At 42.2% G+C, this 13,213-nt stretch overlaps 1 protein-coding gene across 5 annotated transcripts in view; it reads left to right on the forward strand.

Moving 5' to 3' along the window:
• ENOX1 (ecto-NOX disulfide-thiol exchanger 1) overlaps window positions 1-13,213 on the forward strand; it is a 380,407-nt gene that overhangs the window by 51,404 nt on the left and 315,790 nt on the right. The window contains exon 1 of one of the 5 annotated variants that reach the window (XM_054206688.1): window positions 6,266-6,380. The exons of the other annotated variants lie outside the window; for them this stretch is intronic. The gene's annotated coding sequence lies outside the window, so the exon portion shown is untranslated. Of the gene's footprint in view, window positions 1-6,265; window positions 6,381-13,213 lie in introns of those variants that run through there. 5 annotated transcript variants of the gene reach the window in all.

The raw sequence follows: 13,213 nt of genomic DNA on the forward strand, positions 1-13,213 counted from the left end.
TTGGAGCCTTTTACATCAAAATTTAAATATGTCTCTGGTAGGATACCTGTTTCCTGCATATCAGGTCCAACAAATATTTGCATGTTTACAGCAAGTGTTATCTTCTTAGTAATATGTAACTAGATAATACCTGTGACTATTATTTTCAGAGTCCTGATACTCAAATATATAGGAATGTATCTAAAAACTACGTATATGACCATCTTTCTGAGCTCATTCTTTCCCACTTTGCTTGCTGTAGCCCAGTAAATTTGTAGTTTTGTTTCATGTTTCTATCACTGAATGCTGCAAAACTCACATTTTTGAAGAAGAACCTCACAAATGCCCATATCCCAGACCATTTGTCTACCTTTGCTGTTTTCTTTTCCTTGACAATGAACCGTCTTCCTCAACATCGTCTTTACAAATTGCCACTTTTATAAGTCTGCCTAGCAGCTTGCCTGGTGAGACCCCCTCTTCGTTCTTTTGCCACGGAGCTCGGGCACGTTGGGAACTGGGCATGGGAAGTACAGCGATGAGGGGAGCAAAGAGTCAAGCTATCGGACGAGAGGGACTTCTGAAGTGGCCTCTTTGCTCACTGAAGAGCCCTGTCGTGGTGCCCTGCCTGAGAGCAGACGAGGAGTAGGGAGGAGACAAACTGAAACTGTGGTTGCTTATCTCCGAACGCCTCTCAGTTGCTCTGTTTTTCATGCCTCCAGCTCAGCTGTAACGCAATAATTAACCTGAGCCTTTTAATTTCTCCCTGTTGGCTTTAAATTAACTCTGTTGTCCTGTTGCGTGGAGTAATCCTTCAAGCATCTGCGGGGTACACTACAATTTAAATTATTTATGAGTCCGTGGGTATTTACTGTTCGGTCAGTTTTTATTTTATTATTCTCATAATATTCATTATTTTGGGGATTTTCATGTTTGTGGAGGAGCTGTAATAGCGGGCCTTACTGTCTTAGATAACTGCACACATAAAGAATAAGAAAGAAAATCCCCGCTCTGTCGGTGCTGCAGGGAAGTCCAGAGCTCTTTAACAGTACTCGTGGCCAGACCTCCTAATGTGAAATAAAGTGTGGCGAATTAGTTTGAGGAAATTTCAAATCAAAATCCTATTGTTAACAGAGCTTTAGTTCTTGAATAGACTTTTGCTTGTTTAGATGTATTGAAATGGTATTGTTTGTATTTGTTTTAGGTACGGACAGCTCTTTTTAGGGCAGGAAAATTTTACATTTTTTGTAAATGGCATTCTTAAAATAGTTTGTAGCAGGAAAGATTCAAGGAGAAGACAGGATCGTTATTTCAGCCAATTAAATCTTTCACACAGGCTCTCACAAATCTCATATTAGTATCAAAACAGTACGACAAGGATTTTTTTAATTTTTTTAAATCACAGATCTCTTTACACTCTATTTAATGGGGAGTATAAAACTGCTATTTTATTAGTGTTGTGCAGTAATATGGTCCGTAACTATGAAGCCTATTTAACACTTCATAAAGCCTTCAGGGAAACTTCTTTCCAACGTTACACTGTGTTTTTCTAAGTTATAACGCTCTGGAAATTGGCTTATTATCAGTTTTCCATCAAAGTAAAATGTTCCAGGAGAATGGAGGATGACCTAATGTGATCTAGATTGAAAGCATCAGTGAAACTTGATGATTATCCTTGTTTTGATATTGTATATGTTAAGAGTGGATTCTTGTCAAAACACATGTTGAGAGATGCAAGGCAAGCTAGAAAGATATACCTAGAAATTAAGGTTGCTGCTTGCATTGCTGTAATAATAATAATAATTTTAAAAGCGAAGCTGTAACCCTCTTATTTATTTGTGAATTGAGTGGCAGAAACTCCAGCACAGGACAAGATAATACAGATATGGTGAACTTTAAATATTCAGAACATGAACTTGCTTCTTTGCATTTGTAAAATGATGGTATGAAAATCTAGTAGCGTACAAAAACTAATCTAGCAGTGTGCCAAAGTAATTAAAGCAAAGTAAATAATCTCCAGTGTTCTTATTCCCCACAGAAATTGTTTAATATCTTATCTTTCCAAACTAGTTTTCTGCTAATTCATGATGTCTTTGTAAGACTCTTCTTATTCAGCCAGTGCTGTTGTTTGCCATGGTGTGGGAATATCCCCCTTTCTGTCCTGGGGGGACGCGTATCGGGCACTGTCCACATTCCAAAAAAAGATGTTTCTTCCATCCAGTGGAAATCCTGAGCATGAAGCTATCAGCTGTAAACCTCTCTGGTCATTAATTGTTTGCTTAGCGGAAGGGCTTTGAGTGCCTCAAGTGTATGCGGTATATGACATTTCTAACATTGTCTTGGTGCTGTGGGACGTTCTGCTGCTGGAAACCAGGGACCTGATGCTGATCTTGTTTTGGTACAAATTAGAGGTAGCTCTGTTGAAGTAGGTGAAGCGTAAGGCTGTTGTGAGGCGAATCAGATTTTCTTTCTTTGAGTTGTCCCTACATATTAGACCCTGATGACCTGTGGCTCTTAAAGTTCCCTGTGACTGCAGACAAGAGGCAGGAGAGATGAAGTAGGACATAAATTATGTTATAGTCCAATATTCCTACATAGGAGGGCGTATTTCCTTATATATCTGTATATCCTGAAGCATAGTTTTAACTGAGAAAAATGAGTACAATACAAATTGGTGCTGTGGTGCAAGTGGTATGACCTGAAGCTTTTTCTTTACTTTCCATATTGGTGCCAATTAGAAGAATGCGCGGTTGTGTGTAGACAAGGTAAAAAGACAAAAGATCCTTTTTTGACCAAAAAAATACAAAATCATCTGTCTGTTTCTAAACAAAACATCCTTTGGAGACTACTGTGAAAATCTTTCCATCTGGGCTTTCTGTCTGTGCCACAGCCACTGTGAGAGGATCACAAGCACGGCAGTTGGCTATGGATTGCCAATTCTGTACACCACTTTATTTCCAAACAGACGTGAGTTTGCACATGATGGGTAACACTTCTCTTGAGAACTTCCAAATGTTATGGGTAGCTGGTCCTGGATCCTCTGTCTTCCATGGTGTCTCACACCCAGAGATACACAGGTATCCCAATCCACCCCCAGGTCCCCAGTCTCTCTGTCAGCTGGCTGGGTCTCCCCTGGTCCCTGTGATAGCCACCTCCTCTGGTGGCCTCGCCCTTGAGGACAGAGCTGACTCCCAGGCCAATTCACCGGCTCACCGGCTATTCCAGCTTGGTGTTTGTTAGCACTCGCACGGTGATGCACACACCTTCGTTTGCTACGGGTGCTGTACCCTGAGCACAGGGTGCTCTGCAGCCCCTGGTCCTGCTCCAGCTGCTGCACTTAGAGCCCCCAGCCCCTGCAGTCCCTGGAGAGAGCCCCTTGCCCGGGGGAAGAGTTAGAAATTGTGCTTAATGAGGAGATGGGATGGACTGCACTGATCAGGGCAGGGCATGGGCAGACAAACGCAGTGACCAGCCCTCTGCTCACATGTGATCACCTCTTGTGTTGCCTTATCCCTCTGTTTTCCCATGATTGTTCTTCCACAAATTTCCTCGATCGCTCCCTCATCTCGCCTTTGGTTCCACCCGTGGGTCTTAGGCAATCCTGAAATGCTTTTACCCTGCATGGGACACTGTGCCCCATGCCCCTGGGCTGTGACCCTTGTCAGACCAAAAAGCCTTTCCCATGGACTCCTGGTGATGAGTGTCCCCAAGGCGGAGGCTCCTCTGGGGGGTCTGGGTCGGGGCTCATGGCTCCCAGGGGTTATTGGAGCTCCTCTGGCTGTCATGGTGCCTCCAGGCTCCCAGTGTGCTGAAGGTGGGATGGCTCCAGTGATGGGCTTGGGGGGTGCAGGGCAGGAGATGATTTGTGTCCCCCCTACCATTGATTCCCTGTGCTCCTTTGAGTCCACGCAGAACAGTTTTTTATCAGAAAACCTAACACCAGGTAGCTAGACAGAGCAAGTGCAGTGAAGCAGCTTCTTTTTAATGTTTCTTGACATTAACAGCTCCATTTCTCAATTAGAGTCGAAAATAAAGTTGATTATGCGTGTCTGCAGGGTGACACTGTACTTTTGACCAGTAACTGTAAAGTAAGTGGGAAAGGTCACGATAAATAGTATTTTAGTTTAAATATTCCTAGAAGAGCACAGTGACTCACTGCAGAGTTTTTTGTTGTTATTGTTCCTACAGCTAGCAAGCAATGTTTAAAAGACTTATTCTACATATTTATAAAGGGACAGATTTGGATGACATGGAGCTGGTTTTTTCAATGACGCTTTCTGTAAATATAGAAAAGTTGTGCGTGTTTCTTTAGTAGCATTTCCACATATTTATTTTGGTTTTGGTAAATATTGCAAGCTTAAGCCTGCGTATAAAACAACTTCCATCTTCACATGCGATCTCTGACAGAAACTGCATTCTGAGACGGGATCTACAGATGATGATATATGAAGAAAATAGTGGATTTACTTAGATAATATTGATGCTTTCATAAGGTCATTAATAAAGATCTGCCAGAGCTAACAAAAACTCTTTAGAGAGTACAAAGCAGAAGTGTTTAGTGTTAACTTCAGTTTTATTTTCGCTAGTTCGGCCACACTTGTTTCCTCCAAGGAAAACAGGACTGATTATTTTTGCTGATTAGAAATACATCACTGGTCTGAATCACATCTGTAATTAGTAGCAAGATTTTAAGTAGATGTTGAAGATTTTTTTGGAGTATGATTTGCATTGTTAATTTCCTGTACATGCATACGTATGTGTATCTACAGATTTAACGAACAAAAGGAACAGCTGGTTGTTTTTCAAAGCAATCAGTTAAAGGTGCTCTGTAGTCTGACATTGCTGTTCCTTCTGTTCGGGGCTGAATTTGCTGCTTCTGGACAGCTTGAGTTTGTCACCGGAAAGTGGGGTTGGGAAACCAGAAAATAAACCCATACTTTGCTCCTGTCATCCACTCAGCCCAGTAATTCACTCCATGGAAGTGTTGGTGAAAATAGCACTCCTTAGGTTTGCTCGGTTGGTTTCTGAGACAAATAAAGTAAAAAAAAGCGCTGAAGGGAGGGAATGATTTTGAGGGAAGGCTTGCAAGCAAAGCAGACCTGGAAGATGGAAGAGCTGGGTTGGAACGTGGCTCGTGTTCCCCTGCTGCGTCCAAAATGAACCACTGAATAGGTGCAAATGTAGATGGCAGGATAAAAATGGAAACTATTCAAACCAAAAGCAATTAACTTGTATACAGATGGCTTTCTGGCATTCACAGCTGCATAGATTTTGGTTGTGTACTTTTTTAGATGTGCCGCGGAAGGTTAAAGCCTCTATACGTCCATCTCCAGCTGTTCATGCACATAAAATAGATAAGGAAATGAAGCCAAGTGAGCATTGTGTGCAGCGTCGGACTTGCTTGCAGAGATAGGCATCTCAAACATTAGTGCAACATCCTGTCCTGTCAAATGGCCCTTGTATCGGCCTTTTATGAGAAGAAATTGCGTATTTTACATCAAAGGAGTCACTCCAATTTCATAAAAATGAAATATGGGGAACTGCTAAGTATACGTCATATCTCTAGGAAAAAGCCTAGGGCTGAGAATCGTGAGCAGAAGTGGAGGATTGCTAAAAGTATGAAATGTGAGTTCTTCAGGCAGCTCTGGCATATCCTGGCGGCTGTGTCTCTGGAAAGCCTAAGATTTAAACTTTTTCCCATAGAACAGAGTATGCCGTTTATGTGCTCTGATCCTTTATACTGCAATGCAAGCAATTAACTTTTCAAAAAACTTGTTCAGCCATGCTTGAAAAAAAACCAAACGCATTTCGAGTTAACATGCAATCTACATTGATTTGCATTTTCATGTTGAACATAATAAATACTGGTTTGGGTGGGTGGAAACCTGCATTTTTATCCTGCATTTCTTCACCCTTTTTAAAAATCTTAAGATGGTCAAAATGTTTAGACTGGGCTTTCCGAAACTGTGGTGTAGGTATTTCTCTGAATATTTCAAGCTGGTACAAGACCGCCAGCTACCAGCCCATGTGCATGTATTGGCCGTGAGTTGTCACCACTAATGGAGAAACTGCTGAAGAGGAGCAGTTGCAGCCCTGGTGTACACTTTTCTGGATTTTGTTTCTCAGTTTCTTTTTGGTGACACTGTTAACTGTAATGATTTGTCAGTAGCTTCAGGATTATTTTTTTTTTTTTTGAGTGAAAAAGTCATTTGTCTGTTTTACTTTTGGTCCAGCTTCCTGAAGAAAAGCACCATGGCCACCACCTAGTGAAGCCCAGTTGGCTTGCAGACCTGTTGGAGTGCCTCCCAGGGGGCCCCAGTCTTTCCTTATCACATCATGTACAGTATGGATCTGTATATGGATTGCTCTTAATCTCTGCCTGCTTCTGCTCTGTTTGCACAGTGGTGAGTCTGCAGTTATAGGAGCCATGTGCTTTTTCTTCCTACTTATTTCTCACAGGATTCTCTTTTGGTGAGTAGATACCTGGGAAGGGATGTCAGGAGTCCAGCGTGTATTCTGTTGTGAAAGGTCACGGAATCACGGAGTCTTCAGAGTTGGAAGGGACCTCTGGAGATCATCTAGTCCAACTCCCCTGCTAGAGCAGGATTGCCTAAAGCACATCCCTCAGGGCTGCATCCAGGCGGGTCTTGAAAATCTCCAGAGAAGGGGACTCCACAACCTCCCTGGGCAGCCTGTTCCAGTGCTCTGTCACCCTCACCGTAAAGAAGTTTTTCCGTGTATTTGAACGGAACTTCCTATGTTCTAGCTTGTGCCCATTGCCCCTTGTCCTGTCGCTGGGAACCATTGAAAAGAGCCTGGCTCCGTCCTCCTTAAACCCACCCTTTAGGTACTTGTAAACATTAATCAGGTCCCCCCTCAACCTTCTCTTCTCCAGGCTAAAGAGTCCCAGCTCTCTCAGCCTTTCCTCATAAGGGAGGTGCTCCAGTCCCTCAATCATCTTGGTTGCCCTACGCTGGACTCGCTCCAGTAGTTCCCTGTCCCTCTTGACCTGGGGAGCCCAGAACTGGACACAGTATTCCAGTTGTGGCCTCACCAGTGCAGAGTAGAGGGGGAGAATGACCTCCCTCGACCTACTGGCCACAGTCTTCCCTATGCAGCCCAGGATGCCATTGGCCTTCTTGGCGACAAGGGCACACTGCTGGCTCATGGATAATTTGCTGTCTACTAGGACCCCCAGGTCCTTCTCCTCAGAGCTAGGTCAGACCTAGTCTTTCAGAGAGGAATTTTCTATGGGACAGGAAGGGGTCCATCCCGCCATTTCTAGAGGAATGTTGCACCTGTTTACTCGTCACTAATAAGACTTCTCTATTTAATGTTCTCTGGGGTATGTGTTTCTCCCTTGATCCACCTGAAGCGCTTTCTCATGGTTAATGATCTGAATTTGCCAAGCACACTGACTCATTTCAGTGCTGTTTTTCATTATGTAAGCTATTAACAGGTCACTGCTCAGATGCTGGAAAATCTGTTTCAGGCTAATAGCGAGGTGCACAAGTGCCTCTCCATGGCATATTTGCTACCTGTGCACACGTGTTCTGGCTTGATAGTTGGTAGAAAATCCCACGGCAATACGGGACGCAGCACCTATGCCATTAGCAGTCAATTCCTAATCAGCCTTTCATTAACACATGCAACACTTCACCTTTTCTAGGATTTTTGCACAATGTGACTGAAGGAGAGTGAGAGGAAACACGCTGATGTGCAGAGGAAGGTGTTGATAAGTAAGGAAATAAAATTCTTCCCAGGAGGAACAGTTCCTGCAGTAGAGGAGGTAATAACGCAGGATAAGGAACTGTCTTGGAGCTGCGCATGAAAATCTGGCTCTCTGGCACAGAGTATTTTCTCTGAAAGTCGGTAACAAGGCTGTGGAGGAATCGGAATTTATGAAGGCAGTTCAGAAGAGAAGTAGTTGGACACAGGAAAGCCTTGAAGAAAACATGGAAGGGGTTATTTTAGGTCCCAAGTTTTGACGACTCAAAGTTACGCTGTTAGAACAGACAGTAATTACTACAGGAGCAGATCCTCCTGTTGCCATTTCTTTGTTGCACTCGGATAATGTCCTTTTGCTTACAGGTGCTTGCCTTCACATGCACACAGAGACTTTCAGTGTTTCCTTCAGTGTACAGACAAATGGTTTGAGAATGGATGAATGAAAATTAGAGATGGATCCAAACTTGAATTTTATTTCTGATCTTCACCCATTTTCCAGGTGATCTGGAAAAGAAGGGATCTCCCCAGAAGGGAGGATCACATTTCCTGGTTGTGGCAGAACTTCTCAAAGAAAGCAGTTCAAGGTTATTTTCTTTTTATACATTGTTTCTGTGGTTAAATCTTTTTTTTCTCTTTCCCTAAACAATATCTAAAAATCCTTTTGGGAATCAAACAGAAGAGAAAAAAAAACAATCAACCAAACAAACAAAAAACCCCAAACAACCCACCATTCACACCTCATTCATTTTGGAGAAAGGTCTAAGTTCTGCTTCTTCTAACTAGGACAATCCTAGGAGGAGCCTTCACCTGTCCAAAGATTCACAGCCCAATAGGTAGAGGTGAAGATCTTGGATGTTAATGCGTTTTCCTTATTGGGGAGAAAATGAAAAAGACAATCTTTGGATGCTCTTTCACAGGAAGGCTATATTACAGTTAACATGTGTGCCGAGGTCTGAAAAATTTTTTCAGCATAGAGCAGTGCAGAGACAGTTTCACGACAAGGGAAAAGGGACACTGAAGGATTTATTGCGTTGCGGTATTTATTACGTAAGAGGTATTTGCATGGTAAAGAGAGAATGCAGATTTTATTCAGAATAAAGAGGACAGGATGAATGATGTTAATGAAAAGCTGATTGATAGAAGCAGGAGTTTGTCTACCACGCCACTCATATTTTCTGAACCCCGACAATCATTTTATGGACATCTGAGTTAAATGATGGGTAGATTAATCCTTTGGCATGCTAAATTTGTATGGAGTGTGCTCTGCCAAGATGGAGGTGGGATGAATCCAGATCTGATCCTACAGATGTTAGTTAGGTGCCTGTTCTCCCCATGCAGCCCAGAGAGCAGCTTCAGAGAGTGATTCAGCCCAGCTATGTTTTGCATTGCATTTTGGCATTACCTATCTCTCCCCACACTCTATGGAAATGTGATACAGCAAACAGCTTGGATTTACTCCATCCACCCCTAGGTCCTTAACCAGCCATCTCAGTCAGGAGTCCAGTTGCCATAAGCTCCTTGTTTTGCTCCACTGAATATAGGGGGGAACTTAGACAGGGGGTGAATGGTAGTTTAGATGCCTCCCTGTTTTTCTTGAAATACAGAAAACCTTGTGATTAATTGGAGGTCCTCTTGACAGTTGGGGTTGTTCTGTTTATTTTAGTTCTTGTTCTAAGAATAAGGCTGCTTGAATGGCTGTGTTAATAAATATGATCCCAAGTAGAGGCATGTGTTTTGCAGACTTTTTGTTATCTGATCCGGCTTCTCCACATCCTCCTTTTGTGACTAAGTCGAACCCACAGTCTGCCAAGTGTCTGCCAGGATAAGAACCCACCTACCAGACTCGATGCCATTAATCATTTCTCTATTTTGCTTGTTTCAGCTAACATTTCTAAGCATCGTAAGGAGACCTTGTAATGTCTCTAAATGCTATAAGGACACCTTATAGCAGCCATCGAGTACCTAAAAGAGGGTAGATTTAGATTGGATATTAGGAAGAAATTCTTTATTGTGAGGGTGGGTAGACACTGGAACAGGTTGCCCAGAGAAGCTGTGGATGCCCCATCCCTGGAAGTGTTCAAGGCCAGGCTGGATGGGGCTTTGAGCAGCCTGGTCTAGTGGGAGGTGTCCCTGCCCATGGCAGGGGGGTTGGAACTAGATGATCTTTAAGGTCTCTTCCAACTCTAATCATTCTATGATTCTATGATCATCTAGCAGGTCCTGACAGGAGCTTCTCAGGTAGATTCAGTGTCCTGATTTCTCTTTGACTTCTACTAGTGCTGTGTTGGTGGCCATAATTGGTAGGAGCCAGCATCCCAAAAAGGTCTCTATGGCATTGCCAGAGCTTGAGATTGCTTTGAGCCCCTTTTGTAGCAAGTACAAATTTCCGATAAGAATTTAACTCTACAGGGATCTGGGGCTTGTAAAGCATGCCTTGAGAATGACATCTTGAACCCAGAAACTGTGAAAAGCCAAGATTACGTGCCCTCACTTGAAGCTTAGCAATCAAGCCAACAGCGGAGAGAGTGCCTCGTGATACAATATTGTCAATTAACCACCTGTCAGGGATTTTCTGTGACTCAAAGAGGTAATGACTGTCTGGCTGCTGCTTTCTAGGTAGTCCCTCATAATATGGTCTTATGTCCTCTGTGTTAGGTAAAATCTAATCCTTGATGTTGCAAACGATTTGTGTTCATTCTCATTATATGATGCATGTCTGTGAGATGAGTCAGCCGTGCAACTCGTCATGACCAAGACAGCTGAAATTATGCTGTGCTACAGAAGATACTGATTTAGTCGCTTTTACTGTTTTTTCTAATATATCGGAAATCAACCATATGTTAATTATTTTTCTTCAGAACAGCCCCATTAAAATTTAAACTGGTGTTATTAGTGGCTAGAAGATCTCTTTCAGTCATGTGAAAATGCTGTATTTTCATCTCAGGATACTGTGCTTGGGATGTAAATCCTTCAAAAGCTGGTGTTCTGGACTGTGCCTTTCTTTCTAAGTGAAAGATGGGACTCTTTAGTCTTCCATATTTACGATTAGTCTTGATTAGTTACACATATTTTAAATTTCACAGTTTGTGGACAACCCGTTTCCCTTTACCTGAACCCACAGGGGAATCTAATGCAGGAGGACCATAACATGATATTTTAAGTTTGCAGTGGGTATGGTGGTTAAAGAACCTAGGCCATTGCACTTGATGAAGTTGTGAGATCTGTGCCTCCAAACCCCCATTTTCTGAATTATAAAACCTGTTCAATGCTTTCGATATTTAGTCCTATGTGTTTTAGGGAGGCTTAAGATGAAACATCCAATCCACCTGGGATCTGAAGGATAACTGGAAAGATTTTTTTCCTTTCAAGTGTTGAGTGGTTTCATGTGCAGAAAGGGAGTATCATCTAACTGATTGGGATCATTTTAAAATATGATATGCCTGCACTATGTGAATAAATTTGACAATTTGGTGCTTAATTGGGTAATGTAATTGCACTCACAGACACTTCAACATTGTGGCAACAATTAATGCATGTAAACTTGCTGGATTTTTGTGTGTAGTTGTAGTACATTTAAGAATCTCATTTGTGATGAGTTAGTCTCCTTTTGTTCTAATTCAGAATGCCAAGCAAATTTTGTTATCTTTTTGTAAGTGTTTCTAGTTTTAAAAAGCCCTGTAATTGTTACATTTGCTCAGTGTAATGTTACGCAGTGGAAGGGGAGCGTTTCGGCTTTGCAAGGATCTGAGTGTGTCACCTGCTAGAAATAAAAAGCCTTAGTCCCTAAAAACTCTTGGGACACACTGCAGAAATGGATGAATACTTTCTAAAGATGATCATCTCCTTCTACTCCCTTTAGTCCTCCTCATCCCCAAAACTCAAACCCATCCAAATAAATAATGTTTCAAGAGTCCTCAGGACAGTAGCTTAAAATGGGCGTCTCAAAGCAAAACAAGAGGTGCCACTTCTAAGCTTAAAAGTCAAGACTAAGACCCTCAAACGAGTAGATTTTAAGCATAAGAAAATTCTTTTTTCCCCAATCTTCATGCATTTTAATTTCCCATGACTGTTCTCACTGTGCGTGTGAGGGGGTGGGAAATAATTTGATGTTGAAAAGTGCACCTTTAATTCGGATCCTTCTCTGCTTTCTCCAGCTGAGATGGTTTCCTTTCGCTTACCCTAAACCAAGGACAACTACTCCATGCTTCTCACCACTGTCCTGCTTCTTCCTTCCTATTTCATCACCGGGTCCCCTGGAGTCCCTGCTGCAGTAGGACTATTAAATGCTGATGTACAAAATCCCAAGCCCAAAATACTTTTCCTAGCTTTCAAGTTATTCATTTCAGCTGAATAAAAATGTATTATTTTTTTCAGTTTCTTTCAAGTTTACATCATCTTTTAAATAATAACCTGAGCTTGTGGCAGGACTTCATATCAGGCAGTTTTGGTTTCCTAGAAGTGAGCAGACTGAACCAATGACCCTCCGAAACTTCTGGTCCCTAATGCTGAGTGTTACAGTGCATGATACTAAACTAGAGCCAAATTGCTCTTAATAGAGAAAACTGTGACCTGCTACGAAAGACAGCCTGAAATAAAGGGACTGAAAACGGGTCTGCCGCCCTACAGGTGGTATCCTTGGGATAGTCTTTTCCTTTGGTCTTTCTTTCCAGCCTGCAGCTCTCAAGTTTAACCACAGGTGCTGTGAAATCCTCACTGGAAGATCACCCTGAGCAAAGTCCCTTTCTTTCTGTCACCTCTGGAGCCTTGCTGTGAGTTTGCTCCCCACTCGTCTCTGGAGGAATGGCCATCTCTCCCTTTCCTACCCAGCCTCAAGAAACTCCCTGTGTCTGAACATACTCCATTGTTAAATGATCCCTCTCTCCAGATATTTCCAAATAAGTGCAGAAACCTGCAGTAGGAAATCGATATCCTTCAAGGCTGCTGCCTGGCCACATGTCTTCTAACAGACCAAAGCACAACTGGACAAAGACATCAAGTAGTTACTCTGCTGTAAAGCTGTGAAGGTATTTTCGTGTCATAGCATCTTTGCTATGTTGAAAATCCTGCTAACTGCTGGAAAAAGTCACCCTTCAAGCTGAACTTTATGTAGTCCATACCTGTGATTAGTTTTCAATGGTTGATCCTCACACATTTAGTTAAAACAGAAATATAATATTTCCTCTCCTTTTTTTTTTTAAAATAATTATTTCAACATTGTAAATCAGTGCAAACTTACAGCAAGGTTAGCTTTTGGTTAAAATATCATAATTAGAAATAGCTGTCTGAGTTAAGTATTATACAACCAATTTCCTAGTGACCATTTCCTAAAAATAATTAAAAAATATTCCTTCCACTACTTGCTTGATCTGGCCCTCTGTGTGGGACTTGGAAAATGCTTTAATCAGCTTTTCCATTCCTCTGTCTCATCATACCCCGGTTTTGGGATTTGTTTTTTCTTTGCTTAGACATCAAGCAGAAAAGAAGCCCAAGGGCAGCAGCAGAGACTTTG

Source organism: Rissa tridactyla, chromosome 1 (genome assembly GCF_028500815.1).
Source record: "Rissa tridactyla isolate bRisTri1 chromosome 1, bRisTri1.patW.cur.20221130, whole genome shotgun sequence".
Classification (NCBI taxonomy): domain Eukaryota; kingdom Metazoa; phylum Chordata; class Aves; order Charadriiformes; family Laridae; genus Rissa; species Rissa tridactyla.